This window comes from Lactuca virosa, chromosome 1 (assembly GCF_052849685.1).
Source record: "Lactuca virosa cultivar CGN04683 chromosome 1, Lactuca_virosa_CGN04683_v6, whole genome shotgun sequence".
Taxonomy (NCBI): Eukaryota; Viridiplantae; Streptophyta; class Magnoliopsida; order Asterales; family Asteraceae; genus Lactuca; species Lactuca virosa.
The window spans coordinates 169,266,550-169,290,390 of record NC_136426.1 but is presented as its reverse complement, the minus strand read 5'-3'; the positions used below and the strand labels follow the sequence as shown (position 1 = coordinate 169,290,390).

At 41.3% G+C, this 23,841-nt stretch overlaps 1 non-coding gene across 1 annotated transcript; it reads left to right on the top strand.

Moving 5' to 3' along the window:
- The first annotated feature begins 23,349 nt into the window (after positions 1–23,349).
- Positions 23,350–23,456, top strand: LOC145151677 (small nucleolar RNA R71). The gene has a single exon (XR_013732238.1). It is a non-coding gene; the product is annotated as a small nucleolar RNA R71 (small nucleolar RNA).
- The last annotated feature ends 385 nt before the right edge of the window (positions 23,457–23,841 follow it).

Here is a 23,841-nt window from a genome sequence, read left to right as displayed (position 1 = left end):
ACTGAACTGCGGTAAAGAATATCCTCAAGTACCTACGGAGGACTAAGGACTGGGTCCTTACCCTCGGTGGCAGTGAGGACTTGAGAGTTGTAGGGTACAGTGATGCTAGCTTTCAGACTGACAGGGATAATTTCCGCTCTCAGTCGGGCTGGGTCTTTACTCTAAACGGAGGGGCAATTACTTGGAAAAGTTCCAAGCAGGAGACAGTGGCTGATTCCACTTGTAAATCAGAGTATATAGCAGCAAGCGAGGCAGCAAAGGAGGCTATATGGCTAAAGAACTTCATCGGAGACCTTGGAGTTGTACCAGCTATAAAGGAGCCAATGGAGATTTTCTGTGACAGCAATAGTGCGGTTGCCTTAGCCAAGGAACCAAGAGATCATGGGAGATCCAGACACATTGAAAGAAAATATCACTTCATCCGACATCAAATAGAAGAAGGAATCCTCGTGGCAAAGAGCGTATCATCGGATGAGAACCCAGCAGATCCCCTCACGAAGGGACTGACTCGAGCTAAGCATCTCCAGCATGCTCGGAGCATAGGGCTGAAGGATGATATTAGTTTTAGTAGTTAGATAATCTTGAAATTTGTAAAATGTAATTGACATTTGATGATAAATAAAAGCTGTTATTTATGAGTAAAGTGTTGCTATCTCTTGTCAATCGTTTACTATTATTTCTTTTTGCATGTTTTGACTTCCAGAATAATTATGTTATGGTTTATATCATATTATTCAAACTCTCCACAGTCGGTCATATATTGGAAGTATATATGAATCAAGACTGTCATGGGTTGGCTTGTAGAGGTCTAAGATGTTAGACAAAGCGGGGCTACAACACTCATGAGTGCTCATAAGTTCTGAGTATTGGATTCAACCCACGCTCACTGGCATCACTTCATGGAATTTATCTCGAGTGATCGTGAGATGGTAATATCATATAAGTCTTCAAACCTAGACATATGATTTGTTACCTATGAGTTGGTTATGCATTGATTATACGAAAACGCATTGGTAACTCGATGTTATAAAACGTACCTTTGTGTAATTCAACAAGTAGTAGAGCAAACATATGAGTCGAAGTTTATCTGTTCCTTCTTGGATTAGAAGCGATATATGGGCCCCTCGATGATTTTGTTTTGACCTATGTACCGGGCCCGGTCAGAACTAAATTGATGTGTTCAGTTAAGTTCTATGTCAAACAAATCGGAAATCGGGAAACAAATGTTGGACAATAAGCAAGACCTTGTTCCATGTATTTGTCTGGCTGATATCTAGAACAGAGGATTGTATGATCACTTATCTAAAATGGCGCTTCATAGTTCAACAGAGTTTAAAGAGCTACGATTGCTGATCGGTTCCTGAAGTCATACTTGCAACTATAGTTATTAGACTTATCCAAGTGGGAGACTGTTGGATATAGTGTCTAACTCCATAACTATATTTGGTATGTACTTGACCCGACCCGGCATGGTCCATTTGGGTTGCACTTCACCCAAACAATTTATGGATAATCTTTTGAGAATAGTATAAGTTATGATTTATTAATATATTATAAGTTCTAATATATTAATATAAAATCATATTATTTAATTAGTATTGATCTATAATTAATCTAGGATTAATTTAGAGATCAAAAGTATGACTAATTAAATATGGGCTCTTGTATTTATATAGTGTGGGCTAATGCTTATTTGGAATGGGCTAGGCTTGCATGGAAAGTCCATGGATACTCCATGGAGCTTTAACCCATGGATCTCATGGAAATGAAAAGACATGGGTATTAGGGTTTACATGGATGTAACCCTAATCCACCACACTATATAAAGGAGGCTTTGGTTCTTGAAATTGCACTAGTTGATGTGTGTAAACCAAGAGGGCCGATTTCAAGAAGTTTGTGACTATTCTCTCAAGTTTCCAAGTTTGTGGTGATTTGTGACTTCCATTTGAGGCATCCACATTATTGGTGCTAGGCTCTCAAACTACAAGCAATCAACTACTACTACAAGGTAAGTAATTCTACTAGTTTTATTTGATTCAAGTATCCCATGCCATGCTAGTTAGGATAAGAACCTTGGAAAAATAATTATTTGCATGTATCTTAGTCAAACATAGATCCAAGGTTTCTAGGGTTGCATGTACACCATAGGAGTGTTAGAATGCTGAAAACCCATCAGTGGTGTGCCAGATTTCCATGGGACGAAGGATACCATCATGGCCAGGAGATGGATAGAAGACATCGAGTGTGCACAGTTGACGAGCTTCTGCCCTGAGGGTTCGAAGGTTCGACATGTTGCAGGTTGTTTGTGGGACAGGGCTAGGGATTGGTGGGAGTCAGTTGGTGATTCCTTGGGAGCCTCAGCCGTTGAGGCTATGACCTGGTCGGACTTTGTGACCAGGTTTAGGGCTGAGTCTACACCGGCTGTGGAGCTTTAGCAACTGGCCAGGGAGTTTCTGGACATAAGAGAGACTACAGAGACAGTGGCGGAGATTACCGCCAAGTTCCGGGAGAGGGCCTTGTTGGTGCCTCGCTATGCGGGGGATGAGGAGATGCGGAAGACCCGCTATCATGACATGTTGAGAGCGGACATTCGAGAGCACGTCAGCTACTCAACCTGCCCGACCCTGGATTCTATGATTGCCAGGGTGAGGGAGAGGGAGATTGATTTGGAGCACCTCAGGAAGAGAAAGGCAGAGGAGGGGCAGGTTACTGGGGCTTCGGGGAAAAAGCCCAAGGGATTCGACTCTAGGTCGAAGGGCCAGCAGGGCTGGAGCCGCTGTGGGAAATGCGGCAGGTCACATGAGGGGGTTTGTCGCACTGGGTCGGGATGAGGCTGCTATAAGTGCGGCAAGGCTAGGCACTTTGGCAGAGATTGTACTGCTCCTGCCCCCACCTTTCAGACATCAGACCTGATTTCCTTTATTGCAATCAGAAGGGCCATTAAAAGGCCAACTGCCTGAGACTGACAACAGCAGCGCCAGTGGCGGCGCCAGCTCCAGTGACCCTGCGACTCACAGATGGCTGACAGGGTAAGTCAGAGGCTCCAGTGGTGAGGAGCTGATCCTTCCAGTTGACTGTCGAGGAGGCACGCGCCGCACCCGATGTGGTGACGGGTATGATTTCTTCTCCCTAGCTTTTATTATATATTGATTATGATATTTATGTTACATGTTATGTGTTTTGTTTAGGATCGTTCCATGTGAACGGTATTCCAATTCAGGTGTCGTTCGATTCTGTTGCTACCCGATCATTTGTCTCTCTTGCACTTAGCAAGAGGTTCCCTGAGTCTCCGGGCATGTTGGATTGCCCACTAGAGGTCGAGATTGCTGACAACCGATCAGTTCGAGTGTCAGAGGTGTCAAGGGATTGTGTTTTGAGGTTGTTCGAGGAGCGCTACCTAGTAGACTTGGTTCCTGATGTGCACGGAAGTACCCACTAATTTTAATATTTATAACCTAACAAACTTAGACTAACTATGCACTTATAGGCAGTGTACCTAGTCAGATTACAGTATAGCTTAGGTAAGTCGGGTGTCGATCACAGGGAACGGTGTTATTAACTAATCTATTTACTACTAAATTAATCTAATTATTAACAAACTGAAAAGGGTTTTTATCTGATTTTGCAAGATCAGACTAACTTAACTCAAATTCACTCAATAATTAAATACACTCTTATCTAGTTCGAATCCACTTCGTCCTTATGGCTAGCAATTAATTATGGATTATTAAGTTGGTTGTTATTATATTAGTAATTTAGGTCTAAATTTACCAATAGTTAATTAATTCATGTAAAACTATGTATGGTCACACACAATTAAACACATAACCAATTATGTTTATGAATATGCTATGTACGATTTATCATGCAAACATAATTATGGTCATAATCTATGTTCTCTAGCACAGCAAAGTTAATTACTTCAATTACTAACTAAGATTTTGGTCGATCCTAGCTCTAGCAATTCAATGTTCACAAATTTACTAGGTTATCAAGTTCATGCAGTTAATGGTCACTAAGCTACACATAACATGAATTTAAGCAACTAAAGAAACAACATAAGCATGCTAGGTAACAATAAATCAAACACAGGCAATTCACCAACTAAATAAATCCATATAAAATTATGCTATTCATAAGTTTGAAGCTTCATCTAGCTAGATAAGAGTAGCTAGATTCAGCTGCTCATAGTAGCAACTAACACATAAACACAACTTAAATAAGAAAACATGTTCAATAGTATTAAACAATTAACTTAATTATGAACTTTTACTCATTTGGTGTTGAAAACCCTTTTCCAGGACCTTACTTCTGCTGTAAATCGCCTCCTGGAACCTCTTCCTTCAGCCAAAAGTCCCCCAAATCGTAATGGGCAAAGGTATTTATAATATCTTCAAATTTACCGTTCACGTCGTGAGAATTTAAGTCTCACGTCGTGAACTCGAGATAATCGTATTCGGCAAGGATTCCTTCACCCGAATGCTTATCTTCTAACTCTTTCTACTCACGTCGTGAACCATCAACTGTTCACGTCGTGAGCACGTCTTTTGGGTGTTTTTTCGTTCTTCTTTTCTTCAAGTCCCCCAAAGTTCCAAGTATTGTCACTTCTGGTCCCTTTCTTTGAAAATACTTCTATTTGGCTGCAAATAACATTTTATCCTCATAAGTACCACAATTCTATGCAAATAACCAAAATATTAAATAAAATGTAGATGAATATTGCCTAAAACTATGTATAAATTTGGCAATATCAAAATACCCCACACTTAGGCTTTGCTTGCCCTCAAGCAAATGTACTTATTTAAACTTAAACCTTCATCACTAGCATTACATAGAACAATCCAATTCCAGCTCAGCCATTATGCCAAGACCTCAACGCATGCATTTGTGTCTAAAAATTTTCCTAAGTAACCCCCCATACTTTAAATACTCACAATCTTCATAAACACTCGCCCACTTCTTTCGAACAATGCTCATTTTATGCAACCATCCGAATCCATCCCCAGAAATCTTACTTAGCCTCAAAGTATTTTTGAAAAGCTACCCAAGCATACATATACTAGAGAATTACAACTTTTAGAAGATACCACAACTTGGAGCTCCTGAATTCTTCTTTTCTTTGATGCTTGATCTTTAATTTCTTTGAATTCACTTCTTTTATGATTTTTGGCATCTTCAACTTTTGAAACTTCAGAATTTTCGATCTTTGATATTCTTACTTTGATACTTTTATGCTCCAAAAATTCTTCAATTTTTCACTTTTTTGGTAATTTCTCTCTTTTTTTTACATGTATAACTCCCTTTTTTTATATCACTCAAAAACCTACATGCTTAAGCAGGGGCGCTTAACTTCAACCTTTATTGGTTAAGACATATCTTTCCTGGATACATTTCAGGTTTAGGCTGCTAAACATGTTGCATTCCTCAAACTAAGCAGGGTTATGTTTTTGTTCCATGATTTCACTAAAATAAGGGAGGCCACAAATGCATTATAATGTATATCGGCTCAACTAAACATTTGAGCTCTTATCGGATCATTCCGCTAGCAAGTACAGTTCAAATTATTACTACTAGATCCAATTAATAAAAATTTTAAAATGTACCAAATCATCTAGCAATTTACTTTTTCTACCCCCTACCCCACACTTATTTCATACAATGCCCTCATTGTATGCTTAAAATAATATAAAAATTAAGAGAAGGGAGAAAAAGGAACAGACTCCCCTGGGATAATGGCGTGATCAAAACTCCAAAAGTGTGGAAAAACGTGCATTTCGAATATGGACCTCTTTAAAATAAGAACTTGGACTTGAACTTGCGAAACCAACCATCAATCAAAACTTCAATCTTCAAAAAGAATGGTGCAAGGCTCCAAATCATGTAGACAATGTGGGAAAGCATATGCCACATTGTATATTAGAGAAAACAGCCCATCGAATCGTCACAAAAGTGTCATAAGGAATGGTAGTAATTCTGTGTAATGAAGAAGAACAGAACGAAATGAATATGGTGGAAATTCACAACTCACGACGTGAATCAGTACAGGCTCACGACGTGAAGTTGCTGAAGCGTGCTTTATGATTTTCCTTGAAACCTTTTTCACGACGTGAGAAATATTGGGTCACGACGTGAATCCTGGGTAAACCAGAATGAAAATTGCCTTCTTCCTTATAAATGCATATACTCCACTCATCATCTTAACGAATTAAGACCCTTCTAAATGCAGTGTATTTTGACAACTCTTCTAACTATAATCTCTCTCTCGACTCACCCCACACTTATTTCCAATTGTGGGTTTCGACTTTCAACTTCTAAACTTGAACGACACTTGCTTAAACGAACACGACTCTTGACTTGACTGTACTCCTTCCCCAAGACTCCTTAGCAAACTGAAAGTTAACAACCAAAGAAGAGCAAAGTAATATAATATTTTAAAGTCTTACAATCCAAACAAAAATAAAAACAACCCAAACAAGTCTAAAATAAACAAAATAAAACTAAATGATCAATCATCTTCATCCTCCTCGTTTGCTCCACTAGTGCCCGCCCCGTCGGCTCCATGTCCTCGATACTCCGTCCACCTCGGGCAAATTGGGTAATGATACCCCAAATGAGGCGGCTGCTCCACCCCAAGGTGTTGAACCACGTTCTCCACGGTACCCCCAATCCAGTTGACACTCAAAGATAACTGGTCAAAATACCCAGCCATATCATTCCCAAAAGGGGCTCCTACCATGGGTGCGGGTAGATGCATTAGCTGTTGTGACAACCGTCAAATTCTGGTCAAGTCAAAGTCAAATAAAGTTAACAAGTCAAACCGGTCAACTCTACTAACTCTTGTATACTAGGGTTTACATTATGTAATTACTGTACAACTTGCTATTCTAATGAGAAATCATCAAATGAAAAGTCGTATATCTAGATCTCCTTAACCAAAAATTATGGTTAGTAATGAACCAAAGCGATAAAACACTATTGCATACTCATCGGGAGTGTGTAAGATCTTTAAACGTGGCTTAACGGGGTTTACAGACCTTGAGTTGCGAAGCCGGACCCTCAAAAAGGTCACAAAAGAAGCCTCTCCAAATCTTTTTCACTCTATCTCTCCCAAACTCAAATCTCTCCCAATTCTCTCCAAGTATGCCAAATCTCTCCAAGAATGTCAAATCTATCCCAAATCTCTCCCAAATCTCTCTCAAAAGTTCCCGTAACTTTTTGTAATCATTCGGGTCATCCCGACCCTTAACCGGGTCAAAAACCGCTTAAAACGGGGTAAAAACGGGTAAAATACCCTTAAGGACCCGAAACCTACTCTATAGGGCCGAACCCTCTTAGAGCCGAAAGTCCTCTTAGGGACCGAACTGCTGAAGGACCGAAGTTGTCATGAACCGAACGCGAACCTTGCATAAACCGAACCCGAACCTCGCATAAACCGAACCCGAAGGTCCTCTCGGACTGAACTCTACCTTCGCCTTCGCTCCATTTCGGTCCATTTCGCTCCTAAGCCCTTCGGTCCATTTCGCTTCTAGTCCTTTCGCCCCATTTCGCCTTCGGTCCATGACCAGAAGGGACCGAACCTCGGCCCAGTACCGAGAGGTCTCGCAGAAAGGCCAAATTCACCCAGTTTTTGACTAGTTTTGCATTTTAAGCCCGATTTCAATTATTTTAGCGTGGGGTTTTCACCCAAAATCATATTTTAACATATAAAACCCCTTATTTCATAATTAATCACGTTTTTGGGGATAAATCTTATCCAAGAAGAGTGGGTGAAGTACTAGAGGTAGAGTGTTGACTTTCCTTTAGTTTATGACACAAGCAACCACCCCCACACCCACTCCATGACCAGCCACTCCTCCCCACCATACCTAGTCACTTCATAGTCCTTTCCCACTCATTTCCCAGCTATTCCCACGTTCTAAGGGCTGGAAAACCCCCTCTCTCCTCACACTTCTCTCATTTTCACACTTTCCACCAAAGATCAAACACATCTTTTCTCTCAAATTCTCTCTCACAATTTCGAGATTTCCAAGGCATTTTTCAAGCTTTCCTTCTTCGTTTGGTAAGTATCATCATCCTTCATATAATTATTACACATCCTCCTACTCAAAATCGTAGATATCTTTCACAAACATCGTCACCTTCATGTTAGGTTCTCGAATCATCAAGGCATCTTCTTAGTGTTCTTGAGTTGAACACTTCCATTCTTCAAACATCCATCCACTAAGAACACATAAGGTGAGTTCATACCCCTATCTTTTCATGTTTTTCTTAAGTTTTGAGGGGGGGGGGGGGGGAATACAAGTTAAAACACTAAGAACATAACTAAACTCATTTAACAGCCTTCATCAGAAAAGTTTAACTCCTTTCACGGACTGTTTTGGTCAACTTAAACATTTTAGTTTTCAAAACTGTATTAGGTGCAAATAGTTCAAGTTCATACCTTTAGAATGACTACTTGCACATCTCCATACGATTTTTCTACAATTTATGGTGATTTTTACAAAACTGCCTATCATTTCAAGAACAAATTCGGACCAGTCTGTGATTAAGGACTTTTTCACACAAGATGGAGGTCACTAAAAATCATAATAAAAGTTATGAAAAAACTAGACTCATTTTCCAAACTCTCAGAATTTATAGATTCTGATTTGGATCTTTGATGATTTTTCTATAAAATTTCTAAGAACAGAATAGAAATGTTAATACTAGAAACATGCTATCAATTTCATTTGCACCTTGTAACTTGTTGAGCAAGGTGTGTATCATTATGTGAATATACGTTTTTACATTATATGTCATTTCGTCTTAGTGTAATGACATACACCAGAAAACAAATGGATTTTACCTTCACAAGTATGGTAATTAGTTTAAGGTTATAAACAAAGTTTAAATCCATTTCATACAAACATTTGATAAACTATGGAAGTATAGTTTATGTTGCTTTTACATTACAAACGATTATAATAAACTATAATAGGTACAGTTTATGTTTCATCACATTACAAACTCTTTACCAAAGGTTTTCAGTTCACGTAAATCTGTTAATGAATAAATTTGTGAGACATTCGCTTTGTGTTACATCCATGTAACAAAATCAAAAGTCCTGTAAATTGTAACTAGAGTCTCTTGTAGCGAGAACGTGATAGTTGTGTATAGATCTATATTGGGTCTGACAAACCCACACCTGAGCTGCATGCAACAGCTAGACCGGCAGGTCTGTGGTGACAAGTGTCATTTAACTTACGACGCCTGAAGAACGTCGTATTACGAGGCCGTCTGAGTTATAGTATGGTTATAATAACTCACATGTGGTATTAACAAAACATAAGATTTATGGGTTTTACTTCTAAATTTAACGAGTTTATGTCGATTTAAACTTGCATAAATTTCTTTAAGTATGGTAAAATACTTGTACACTTCGGTCTTGATTTTTAAGACTGCAATGCATTACATAAGAAAATATGGGATCTTTCTTGAATAAACATCAGTTTTACAAGAAAAGGATTTTAGCATCACCTCCAAAAGCTTATGAACTCACCAACTTAATTGTTGACACTCTTTCAAAACTACTTGTATTCTCAGGAAATCAATAAACAGGTAACCAAGTGCTTTTGAGGATGGGACGTTAAGGCGTCAAACATTTCATTTTGTCAACATAATGTAATTGATTTGGAAACATGTAAACTCATACAATGATGTAACTTTTTCAATTATATTTATGTTGGTTGTGTTTACTTTGATCACTATTGCAAATTGTTGTTATGATACTATACATGAAGTCCTCCACCCCCGGGCGTTTCCGCCATCCTAGGTTTGGGGGTGTGACAGATTGGTATCAGAGCAATGTTTATAGTGAACTAAGCATATCGAACCACATAAGATATACAAACTATAAACACAATTGGGACTGAAAGTCTCTGATTTAACATTTTCAAATGACTATACTTTTAGAAAGTAAACGGTTTCTCGTTAAAAGTATAAGTACATGCATACATGCTCGCATAGTGTCATAGCTAGGAAAACATAAAGTAAAAGAGGAGGAGTTGTACGTTACGCGTATGCCTTGGGATATGTGGTCAAGTCTGGGATGGGTATAGCCTGATCAACTATACCTTTCCGAGAAGTGACCTGCATATATTGGGGGATAGTCGTAGTGGACAACAAATCTGACAACCTAACATCACTCTAAAATGAATACGCTAAGAACCAAACATAACATTTAAAAATACTATAGGAGTATTTTGTAAATTTATAACTCGACATTTTAGATTCATTTCATATCTCTTACACCCCTATTCTCGTACAGACAACATGGCGGGATTCCATCTACCTGGAGATCCTTACTTCCCTAATGAAGGAAACGCTGGATGGCTCGAGGCAGAACTCGAGGAGATGATTGAGGAAGATCTTGAGGAAGACCCCGAAGATCCTGAGGAAGACCCCGAAGAGGAACCCGAGGAGGAAGAGGAAATGGAGGACAAAGAAGAAGAAGAGCCAGAGGAGGAAGTCATCAACCCTCCTTACATCGCCAGGGTGCTTGTGAACCACTTTGGCTTCAACGGGCCCGAACCCCGTTGGGCAACAGCGATCGAGCGATGGAGCCGTCAGCAACGACAACGATCACCATTTGGTGATCAACGAGGTTACTACGACCTCAGCCACGGGGGACCGACTGACAGAGCGCTTCCAGTCATGACTCAACAAATAACTAACATCGATGATCGCGGTAGGGCGACGACGAACCAAATTCGGGAGCTGAGTGCCAACATAGAAGCTACTACTACCCGCACCAGAGACCTAGAGTGAGACTCCTACTTCAGGGACCAACTCATCAAGGACCTTCTCGCTGCTCGGGTAGAAGCAAGGGAGTATCAAGAAAAATACTTGGCACTCGAGGAAAGAGTGATTGCAGCCGAGCGACGATTGGCTGAACTCCAGGGTGCATCGACCTCGTCCCAAGCACCATCAGGGGCCGATCACCGTGAGTAGAACTCATTCTACTCGCACGTCCTCGTAGAGTAGGTTTATGATGTATGCGTTGGTGCTACTCTTTTTGCATGTAAGCTAACCCCGCAATTAAGTGATTACACTACTCAAGGGGCTACGATATGCCAAAATTTTCCGTTACATTGATGTAGACCTACTTAAAGGTCAAATTCTCCTAAACAATATGTATCAAATTATATCAATGAAATTGGCATGTATTTATTTCATTGCGAGTTTATAATAAATCTCATAGCATGGCAGTGCAAACAATTTACTTTCGGTGTTTCTGAGATTCTTAATGTGCACCTCCTGGTTAGTTGTAATTGTGAGACGATCGACTTAGAAATGGTGAGTCCGCCTTAGGTCCCGTTCCTTGTTTGGTTGTGGGCCTAGGATAGACTCATTAAGTTCAACGGCCTATTGGACCATAATCACAAATTACCGGTGTGCATCGAGTGATCATAGGAAAGGACCAGGCATAAACAAAGATTACAAAATTACATTTGGGTCATTACTAAATTCGGGGAGTTTGAGTGCAAGAACTTTCTTCATAAATAATTTCTGAATGTTTTAAGACGTGTCATATAACAAATAATCAAATTCAGTAAACTCCGACTTACAATTGAAGACTTACCGATTTTTTCGTCTTTATAACTTTTGACAGAACTATGCCGCCAAGGAAAAGACCCAGACCTTCCGGCAGCGCAGCACCACCTCCTCCGTCGCCACCTCCACAATTTGATTCTGTGATGTTCCAGGCTACAGTAACAGCAGCCGTGGCGGCCGCCATGTCGCAGATAGGGACAAACGGTGCTGGTGGTTCTGGATCGGGTGTTACGCACTCTAACCACGGAGACAGTACGGGGCGTACAAGAGAGTGTTCTTACAAAGACTTCACGAATGGCAAACCTAATTTCATTAATGGAAGCGGGGGAGTGGTCACACTAATGCAATGGTTCGAAAGGACCGAAGCAGTTTTTGAAATCTGTGCTTGCCCCGAAGCAAGCAAGGTCAAGTATGCGGCATTCACTTTCACCGGTAAAGCTCTCACTTGGTGGAATGGCCGAGTTAAGTCACTTACTCCTGCGGTGGCTAACTCTATCAGCTGGGAGGACTTGAAAGCTTTGATGCTAAAGGAGTATTGCCCGAGGGGCGAGGTGCAAAAACTTGAGGAAGAACTCTGGAACCTCAAGATGTCGGGCACAGACCTTGAAACTTATACTACCCGATTCAATGACCTCGCACTCCTCTGCCCAGCAATGGTCACTCCAGAAGAGAAGAAGGTGGAACGATACCTCTGGGGGCTATCATCCCAGATTCAAGATAGTGTGATGGCCTCGAAACCCACTACTTTTGACAGTGCCAAGGAATTGGCACAACAACTTATCGATCATAGAGCCAGCCACGGTACTATTACCACCACCCGCGATCAAGCTAAGGGGGGGGAGCAATAAAAGAAAATTCTGGAACAACAAAAAGAAGCAGTCGGTGCCAGACTCCACCAAAAAGCAACAGACAGTGGCTGTCCACGCTGCCAGTACCCCTGCCACTCCAGCACCACCGAAGCCATATGCGGGAACCCTTCCCAAGTGCAATAAATGTAACTTCCACCACACCGGTGCTTGTCGGTAAATGCACTGCAAAAATTACACCAAGAAGGGGCATACCGTTCGCTTCTGTAGGACGCCAGCCCAACCAATCACTCAAGTCGGCAATACAGGGGCAAGTCAAGCCTGTTACGGCTGCGGGGAGACAGGGCACTTCAAAAGAAACGGCCGAAAGGCACAAACCCCTAATGCTGGTGGCGTGGGGAGAGTCCTGGCTATAGGACATGGAGAAGCAATCAAGGACCCCACGGTGGTTACTGGTACGTTTCTTCTCAATAACTCATATGCATGTATACTCTTCGATAGTGGAGCGAAGAGGAGTTTTGTGAGCCATCAATTCAAACACTTACTTAGACAAAATCCCCAACTACTAAAAGACACATACATCGTAGAAATGGCAAACGGAAAGGCAGAGCGCGCTAGCAATATATACTCAGGGTGTACCCTCACTCTAGATAATCATTCATTTAAAATCGACCTAATGCCGGTTACAATAAAAAGTTTCGACATAATCATCGGTATGGATTGGTTAAGTTCTCATCGTGCTGACATTCTATGTTACGAAAGGGCCGATCGCCTCAATCTGCCAAACGGCGAAACCTTTCTCGTCTACGGTGATAAACCCAATGCAAACTTACAAATCATCTCTTGCGTCAAGGCTCAAAAGTATCTCCGAAAGGAATACCACGCCTTCTTAGCCCACGTAGTAGATAAGAAACAAGAGATGAAGGATATCAAAGACATTCCAGAAGTGTGCAACTTTCCTGACGTATTCCCTGAAGACCTTCCAATCGTACCCCTCGCACGGCAAGTCAAATTTCGAATCGACTTGGTCCCCGGAGCTACCCCAGTAGCCAAAGCTCCATACCGCCTAGCGCCGGTAGAAATGCAAGAATTGTCCAGTCAATTGAACGAGCTGTTAAGCAAAGGGTTCATCAGGCCGAGTTTTTCACCTTGGGGAGCACCAGTCCTGTTTGTGACGAAGAAGGACGGATCTTTTCGCATGTGCATCGACTACCGCGAGTTAAATAAGCTTACCATCAAAAACCGATACCCTCTACCCCGAATCGACGACCTCTTCGACCAACTCCAAGGTGCAAACTACTTTTCAAAAATCGATCTGAGGTCGGGCTACCATCAGCTACGAGTTCAAGAAGAAGATATCCCCAAGACAGTCTTCAGGACTCGCTATGGGCACTACGAGTTTGTAGTGATGCCCTTCGGGTTAACAAATGCACCTGCGGTTTTCATGGACCTGATGAATCGAGTGTGTCGGCCCTACTTAGACAAGTTCGTGATCGTATTCATCGATGACATTCTGGTCTACTCGCGAAACAAGGAAGAGCACCGCCAACACCTACGACAAGTGCTAGAGACATTGAGAGCTGAGAAGCTTTATGCTAAATTCTCTAAGTGCGAATTCTGGATCCGAGAAGTGGATTTCCTTGGTCATGTGGTCAGTGAGAGAGGGATACATGTGGATCCCTCCAAAATCAAGGAAATCGAGAACTGGTCAGCACCTACAACACCAACGGAAATCCGACAATTCTTGGGGCTTGCTGGATACTACCTAAGATTCATCCAAAACTTCTCCAAGATCGCGAAACCGCTCACCACATTGACTCAAAAAGGTGTGATGTTTAAATGGGAAGATAAACAAGAAGTTGCCTTCCAAACGTTAAAACAAGCCCTGTGCAGCGCACCAATCCTGTCTCTGCCAGAAGGAACCAAAGACTTTGTAGTCTACTGCGATGCATCAAACCAGGGGCTTGGGTGTGTTTTAATGCAGCGAGGAAAGGTCATTGCCTACGCATCAAGGCAATTGAAAACACACGAGGTCAACTACGCCACGCATGACCTCGAATTGGGAGCAGTAGTGTTCGCCCTAAAGATCTGGAGGCACTACCTTTACGGAACAAAGTGTACTGTCTTTACCGATCACAAGAGCCTTCAACACATTCTCAACCAAAAGGAGCTCAACATGAGGCAGAGACGATGGGTAGAACTACTGAATGATTACGAGTGTGAATTTCGTTATCACCCAGGTACGGCAAACGTAGTAGCAGATGCCTTAAGTCGAAAGGAATACTCGGGGCAGCGAGTAAAGTCAATAACGATGACAATCCATTCACACCTGTCCACTCAAATCAAAGAGGCTCAGCTGGAGGCCTTACAACCGGAAAATGTAACGGGTGAGACATTAAGAGGAATGGATAAAAGCCTAGAAGTCAAAGACGACGGAGCTCGTTACCTCATGAACCGAATCTGGACACCGAAATTCGGTGGGTTCCGGGACGTCGTCATGAACGAAGCACACAAGACTCGATACTCCATCCATCCAGGATCGGATAAAATGTATCTAGACATCAAGAAGTTGTACTGGTGACCGAACATGAAAGCCGATATTGCTACCTATGTGGGCAAGTGTCTGACTTGCGCCAAAGTCAAGGTGGAATACCAGAAACCCTCAGGATTGCTGCAACAGCCTGATATACTGGAGTGGAAGTGGGAACGAATAACCATGGACTTCATAACCAAGCTACCTAAGACCACGGGTGGGCTTGATACCATATGGGTAATCGTGGACAGATTGACCAAATCAGCGCACTTCCTGCCGATTAAGGAAACCGACAAGATGGAGAAGTTGACTAGAACATACATCAAAGAGGTTGTACGACTGCATGGCGTGCCGATATCCATTATCTCTGACAGGGATAGTAGATTTACATCGCGGTTTTGGCAGTCTTTACAGAAATCCCTGGGGACTAGGCTTGACATGAGTACAGCCTATCACCCACAAACTGACGGGCAAAGTGAGAGGACCATTCAGACGCTAGAAGACATGCTTAGAGCGTGTGTGATAGACTTTGGTAAATCTTGGGATACCTATTTATCACTTGTCGAATTCTCGTACAATAACAGTTATCACACTAGCATCAAGGTGGCACCATTTGAACCCCTCTATGGCCGCAAGTGCAGGTCACCTTTGTGCTGGGCTGAAGTGGGTGACACGCAACTAGCTAAGGGACAAGTCCCTAATAGCACCCTCACTGGCCCGGAGATAATCAGAGAAACCACAGAAAAGATCGTTCAAATTCAGGAAAGACTGAAAGCATCCCGAGATCGGCAAAAGAGTTACGCGGATAGGCGACGCAAACCCTTGGAATTCCAGGTCGGTGATCGAGTAATACTAAAAGTTTCCCCTTGGAAAGGAATGATACGTTTCGATAAACGTAGGAAACTGAACCCAAGGTACATCGGACCATTCGAAATCCTTGCCAGGATTGGCCCAGTGGCATACAAACTCCGATTACCACAAGAACTAAATCACGTACATCCTACCTTCCACGTATCAAACTTAAAGAAATGCCTATCCGACGAGACCCTCGTGATACCACTCAACGAAATTGAAATCAACGAGAGTCTCCACTTCGTGGAAGAACCGGTAGAAATCATGGATCGAGAAATCAAAAGAACAAAGCAAAGTCATATTCCCATTGTGAAGGTCCGCTGGAACGCTAAACGAGGACCCGAATTCACCTGGGAACGCGAGGATCAAATGAAACAAAAGTATCCACATCTCTTCCCAAATTCTTGAAGTCCCATTCAAAAAGCTAATTTCGGGACGAAATTCCTTCTAACGGGGGGATGATGTGACAACCGTCAAATTCTGGTCAAGTCAAAGTAAAATAAAGTCAACAAGTCAAACCGGTCAACTCTACTAACTCTTGTATACTAGGGTTTACATTATGTAATTACTGTACAACTCGCTATTCTAATGAGAAATCATCAAATGAAAAGTCGTATATCTAGATCTCCTTAACCAAAAACTGTGGTTAGTAATGAACCAAAGTGATAAAACACTATTGCATACTCATCGGGAGTGTGTAAGATCTTTAAACGTGGCTTAACGGGGTTTACAGACCTTGAGTTGCGAAGCCGGACCCTCAAAAAGGTCGCAAAAGAAGCCTCTCCAAATCTCTTTCACTCTATCTCTCCCTAACTCAAATATCTCCCAATTCTCTCCAAGTATGCCAAATCTCTCCAAGAATGTCAAATCTCTCCCAAATCTCTCTCAAAAGTTCCCGTAACTTTTTGTAATCATTCGGGTCATCCCGACCCTTAACCGGGTCAAAAACCACATAAAACGGGGTAAAAACGGGTAAAATACCCTTAAGGACCCGAAACCCACTCTATAGGGTTGAACCCTCTTAGAGCCGAAAGTCCTCTTAGGGACCGAACTGCTGAAGGACCGAAGCTGTCATGAACTGAACCCGAACCTCGCATAAACCGAACCCGAACCTCGCATAGACCGAACCCGAAGGTCCTCTCGGACCGAACTCTACCTTCGCCTTCGCTCCATTTCAGTCCATTTCGCTCCTAAGCCCTTCGGTCCATTTCGCTTCTAGTCCTTTCGCCCCATTTCGCCTTCGGTCCATGACCAGAAGGGACCGAACCTCGGCCCAGTACCGAGAGGTCTCGCAGAAAGGCCAAATTCACCCGGTTTTCGACTAGTTTTGCATTTTAAGCCCGATTTCAATTATTTTAGATTGGGGTTTTCACCCAAAATCATATTTTAACATATAAAACCCCTTATTTCATAATTAATCACGTTTTGGGGATAAATCTTATCCAAGAAGAGTGGGTGAAGTACTAGAGGTAGAGTGTTGACTTTCCTTCAGTTTATGACACAAGCAACCACCCCCACACCCACTCCATGACCAGCCACTCCTCCCCACCATACCTAGTCACTTCATAGTCCTTTCCCACTCATTTCCCAGCTATTCCCACGTTCTAAGGGCTGGAAAACCCCCTCTCTCCTCACACTTCTCTCATTTTCACACTTTCCACCAAAGATCAAACACATCTTTTCTCTCAAATTCTCTCTCACAATTTCGAGATTTCCAAGGCATTTTTCAAGCTTTCCTTCTTCGTTTGGTAAGTATCATCATCCTTCATATAATTATTACACATCCTCCTACTCAAAATCGTAGATATCTTTCACAAACATCGTCACCTTCATGTTAGGTTCTCGAATCATCAAGGCATCTTCTTAGTGTTCTTGAGTTGAACACTTCCATTCTTCAAACATCCATCCACTAAGAACACATAAGGTGAGTTCATACCCCTATCTTTTCATGTTTTTCTTAAGTTTTAAGGGGGGGGGGGGGAATACAAGTTAAAACACTAAGAACATAACTAAACTCATTTAACAGCCTTCATCAGAAAAGTTTAACTCCATTCACGGACTGTTTTGGTCAACTTAAACATTTTAGTTTTCAAAACTGTATTAGGTGCAAATAGTTCAGGTTCATACCTTTAAAATGACTACTTTCACATCTCCATACGATTTTTCTACAATTTATGGTGATTTTTACAAAACTGCCTATCATTTCAAGAACAAATTCGGACCAGTCTGTGATTAAGGACTTTTTCACACAAGATGGAGGTCACTAAAAATCATAATAAAAGTTATGAACAAACTAGACTCATTTTCCAAACTCTCAGAATTTACAGATTCTGATTTGGATCTTTGATGATTTTTCTATAAAATTTCTAAGAACAGAATAGAAATGTTAATACTAGAAAAATGCTATCAATTTCATTTGCACCTTGTAACTTGTTGAGCAAGGTGTGTATCATTATGTGAATATACGTTTTTACATTATATGTCATTTCGTCTTAGTGTAATGACATACACCATAAAACAAATGGATTTTACCTTCACAAGTATGGTAATTAGTTTAAGGTTATCAACAAAGTTTACATCCATTTCATACAAACATTTGATAAACTATGGAAGTATAGTTTATGTTGCTTTTACATTACAAACGATTATAATAAACTATAATAGGTACAGTTTATGTTTCATTACATTACAAAATCTTTACCAAAGGTTTTCAGTTCACGTAAATCTGTTAATCAATAAATTTGTGAGATATTTGCTTCGTGTTACATCCATGTAACAAAAATCAAAAGTCCTGTAAATTGTAACCAGAGTCTCTTGTAGCGAGAACGTGATAGTTGTGTATAGATCTATATTGGGTCTGACAAACTCACACCGGAGCTGCATGCAACAGCTAGACCGGCAGGTCTGTGGTGACAAGTGTCATTTAACTTACGACGCCTGAAGAACGTCGTATTACGAGGCCGTCTGAGTCATAGTATGGTTATAATAACTCACATGTGGTATTAACAAAACATAAGATTTACGGGTTTTACTTCTAAATTTAACGAGTTTATGTCGATTTAAACTTGCATAAATTTCTTTAAGTATGGTAAAATACTTGTACACTTCAGTCTTGATTTTTAAGACTGCAATGCATTACATAAGAAAATATGGGATCTTTCTTGAACAAACATCATTTTTACAAGAAAAGGATTTTAGCATCACCTCCAAAAGCTTATGAACTCACCAACTTAATTGTTGACACTCTTTCAAAACTACTTGTAGTCTCAGGAAATCAATAAACAGGTAACCAAGTGCTTTTGAGGATGGTACGTTAAGGCGTCAAACATTTCATTTTGTCAACATAATGTAATTGATTTGGAAACATGTAAACTCATACAATGATGTAACTTTTTCAATTATATTTATGTTGGTTGTGTTTACTTTGATCACTATTGCAAATTGTTGTTATGATACTATACATGAAGTCCTCCACCCCCGGACGTTTCCGCCATCCTAGGTTTGGGGGTGTGACAGCTGTCCTCTCTCTCCTCTTCCTCTCACGTTTCTTCTCCTAGGTCGTGGATGTGGTTGTTGTTCTGGTTGTGTATCAGGCTGCTCATCACCCTCATTACCCTCATCATCTGAAGGTACCATTCCCCAATGCGACCCAAAATTTCTGACAACCCGCATGGTCTTCAAATACCCCATGCCAAACTCATGCTCATCCACACAAGTCATGGAACGAGTAATATCAGGGACAAGAAAATGATATGAGCGGGCCAAACGTGTAATAAATTGCCCTCCACAAATGGGGCTCCCCGGGCGAGAACTAGCTGCAGACCCGGCCAGAAAACGTGCCAAAAAATACAGAATGTTGCAACACACTCCGGGCTGCAAGATACACCATAAGAAGAATAGATTTTGCTTTGTTACTTTATCTCCATGCCTCCTATGATTGATGGAGAATGTGATGAAACGGTGGAGTAAGCGGTGGATAGGGGACCGAATACTACTCTCGGGAGATACTCCGGAATTAAAAATCTCGGATGCAATATTATGCCAGAAAGCATATCCAGTGACACCCTCCGTGTATCCTCTAGCTGCCTCGCTCAAGAACATACCAAATTCGGGAGTCATTGCCTCTCGTCGATCATATAGTCCAACCCTCCAAGCGAATTCAACGAGGCTGCACTCCCGATACTCACCCCCTAACCGGAATACCAAAGCTTGCGGCCAATGTGGGTCTTGGACAGTCTCCTGGAATGTCACTGTTGAGAAAAACTCAACACAAAATTCCTTGTACACCCGCTCTTGGATCCGAAATAGGTTGAGCCAACCCGAGCAAGTGAACGAGTATCCATCTCCAACAAATATTTTTGTCAAAAATGGGGACAGCCTTTCCACGAGCCCGACTTCCCTCAACCGCGTCCAATTAATTGTAGGAGCAACTGCAATCTCTCGGTTGTAGAGCCACCCTAATTTGTTGTTCCATCGGGTTATGATGTCGCGGGACATTGTTGTGGGAAAATTGTAAAACGGGTGTAAATCCGCAACCCCAAGAGGTGCCTCCCTTCTAGGACCCATCTCTGCAAAAAACAAGAAACAAACACAAAACCAAATATCCAATAATTTAGATAACCACAGAACAGTTTTGTTGATGCACAGGACTCACGTCGTGAGTCATATGAAACTCACGTCGTGAGGTCGCTATACACAGCGAGAAATGGTCTCAAAAATCAAAGGTCGGGACTAAATCTTGTTGTTAGGGTTTACTCATAAACCATTTCTAAGCACAATCAAGTGACATATGATGGACGAATAACACAATTCGGGCCAAATTTCGACATTGACACATATGAAAAACCCTAGTCCCTAAATCAACAAATTAGTGAAAATTAACAAAAGAAATGAGAGATATTTACCTTTGTGATGAAGATTACGTAAGCAAAAAGATTAAATTAAGTAAAACTATGCCAAAACCGGGTGGGGGACCAGAGAACGATCTTCACTTCGTGAGGTTGGGAAAGTGGTCTGGTCAAACTGATTCTTTATCTTTTAATCTGTGGTCCCGAGTGGTTTACCACTCACATCGTGAATCCATAATGGTTCACGTCGTGAGTTCTGTCTGGACTCTAAAATTGGGCCAATTAAATAGATAGTGGGCTAAGGCATATATTGGGTCATTACTGAAAGTGGGCAGGCTTAAAAATATAGTTATCCTAAAATATTCATGCCCGTATCTCATCTGAATTCACGTCGTGAACCCATAATGGTTCACGTCGTGAGTCCTGTCTGATCATGAAATTTATTAATTTCTCCAATTTTAATTTTTTGTAAGATATTCAATAAGTGTTACTACTTGATTTTAATGACTCCTTATGCAGATAATAATTCGGATGAGATGATCGACTTCCTAAGAACTAAAAATATGCTAAAAACTAAAAAGAAAAAGAAAGAAAATGCAAACCAAACTCGGGTTGCCTCCCGAAAAGCGCTTCTTTTTGAGGAGTCTTGAGCTGGACTCCGTGCTTCCTATGTTGAATCATCTGAAGAGTCCACCACTAGGATCTTTTGCTCCTTGAAACGCTTCTTGTAAGCTTGAACACGTCTTTTATACGCTTTTTTCGAATTTTCCTTTTTAGCTTTGACCTCGTCTCCATCAAGCTTGCGTTTGGTCCCTTTAGTCTCTATCTTACACTCCATAGTATCCTTTTCTTCCTTTACCACTGGACTTGTTATTTTTGATGTAACCTCCTCTTCATCACTCGTCATCTCATCATCTTCCTTGCTCACCCAAGAAGTTGGATTCGTGTAGGCAATGACTTCAACTAAAAATGGAACAGATGCTCTTGGTTTTGTTCTTTTAACTTGTTGAATTGTTTTGATTTCTTCTTCCATGAGCTTCTCTAATTCTTCAAGTTCATTTTCTTCATCAATGTTGAAAACCTCTTCTTGAGCATGATTCCCTTGAAAGCCATCTTCTATCCCAAAAATTTCCTTTTCATCACCAACCCACAATGTCAGCTTAGACTCCCGAATATCAACAAGAGCTCCAGCAATGTTTAGTAGCGGCCAACCAAGAATAATCGGTACATTGGGATCTTCTTTCATATCCAATACCACAAAGTCTATTGGAAAAACAAATTTCCCAATTTTTACTAAAATATCTTCCACAATGCCCCGGGGCTGTGTCACTGAACGGTTCGCCATGTGAATAGTCATCTTTGTAGCCTTCAACTTCTGAATATTTAATTTTTGATAAAACGAGTAAGGCATCAAATTTATGCTAGCCCCTGAATCGGCTAAAGCATAAATCTTCATATTATTCCCAAACTCACATGGTAGAGTGAGTCGTCCAGGATCCCCCATCTTCTTAGGTATTTCTCCAAACACAGCTTTTGAGCTTTGCTCACTTAGAATCACCTTAGAATTCTTCTTTAATTGTTGACGAGTGTCTAACAAGTCTTGTATGAACTTAGCATATTCTGGAACTTTTGCAAGTGAATCAATAAAAGGAGTATTGATAGGAATACCCTTCAATTGCTTGATAAACTCCAGATGTTCTCTCTCCAGTGGACGGAGATTAGCTCTAGACGGGAATGGCAAAGGTGGTTTATAAGTTGGAACAGATACAGATTTCTTCTGTTCAGACTGAACCCACAACGTGAGCATAGCGGACTCACGACGTGAACTAGGTGTTCCAGCAGATTCTTTAATTTCGAGCTTCTGCTTCTTTGGCTTTGGATCGGGCTGCTGTGGCTCCACTTCTAAGGCTTCTAGGAACTCAGAAATCGCCTCTTCTTCAATATCTATCGCCATTACGTGAGATTGGATTTTTTTTCAGGATTTTTCGGGAACATCTTCTCATTAACCAAAGTGGTAAGTTGACCAAGTTGTATTTCAACGTTATTGATAGAGGCTTGTTGATTCTTTATTAATGCTTGTTGATCTATCATCATTTCGTGATGATTCTTCAATATAGTTCTTTGTTCTTCCATTGCAGTGTCAGTAGCATCGTGTCTTTTTGCTGAAGCTTCCATGAATTTCATCAACATGGTCTCTAATTCTGATTTCTTCTCAACTGGTGGTTTCTCTCTTTGGTAGAAGCCTCGGCCAGTTTTCCTAAATTTCTCTTCTTTTTGCTTCTTGTATTCTTCGTAAGGCAGCCACTCTTTCTTTGGTTTTCTCCAATCTTCATCATACTTGTCCCCACTTGAGTAACATACTTGAGCTTTCTTGTTTCCATATTCATCCATATTGCAATCCTTTGTCAAGTGTGGGCCACTACATCTCTCGCAACCAACTCGAATTGCATGAATTGATTGGTCCAATTGAGTCAATCTCCTATCCATAGTGCTAAGCATTGTCATCACAGCCGCCATCTCTTCAGTTTGTGTACCTCCACTGTCTTGTATTCCATCTCGCCCTGGGTTGTGAAACTCACGAGAGTGCCTTGAAAACTATTCAATCAACTCCTTAGCCTGATTTGGGTTCTTCTTCGTTAGTGGTCCTTGTGAATCAAGGAGTTGTCTAGTCATAACATTCACCCCATCATAAAATATTGACATCTCTTGCTGAATATTGAGGTCATGTTGAGGACAATTCCTTAACATCCCCTTGTAGCGTTCCCAGGCCTCGTATAACGACTCCCCCGGATTTTGCTCAAAGTTGGCAATTGCCTTCTTGAGTTTAGAGATTTTGGAGGGTGGACAAAACTGATCTAGAAATCTCTCGCGCAATTGGGCCCATGTGGTGATTGTACCAGGTGGGAGTGCCTTCAACTAGTCTTTTGCTGCTCCCTTGAAAGTGACTGGTAGCATCCTTAGCAAAGCTGTCTCCCTTGGTATATTGGGAGTATTAAAATAATCTGCAATATCTTTCACCTCGTCTAAGTGTTTGAAAGCATCCTCGTGATCCTTCCCGTAAAATGGGATATCCTTAAGTGCAGTAAGGATATGTCCCTTCAACTCGAATGTAGCATTGGTCGGAATCGTGGGATGTACTAAACCCGGCCCCACATCATCTCGAATGCGCTTCTTGTAGTCCCCCATGGCCATCTCATCTATATTTGCCATC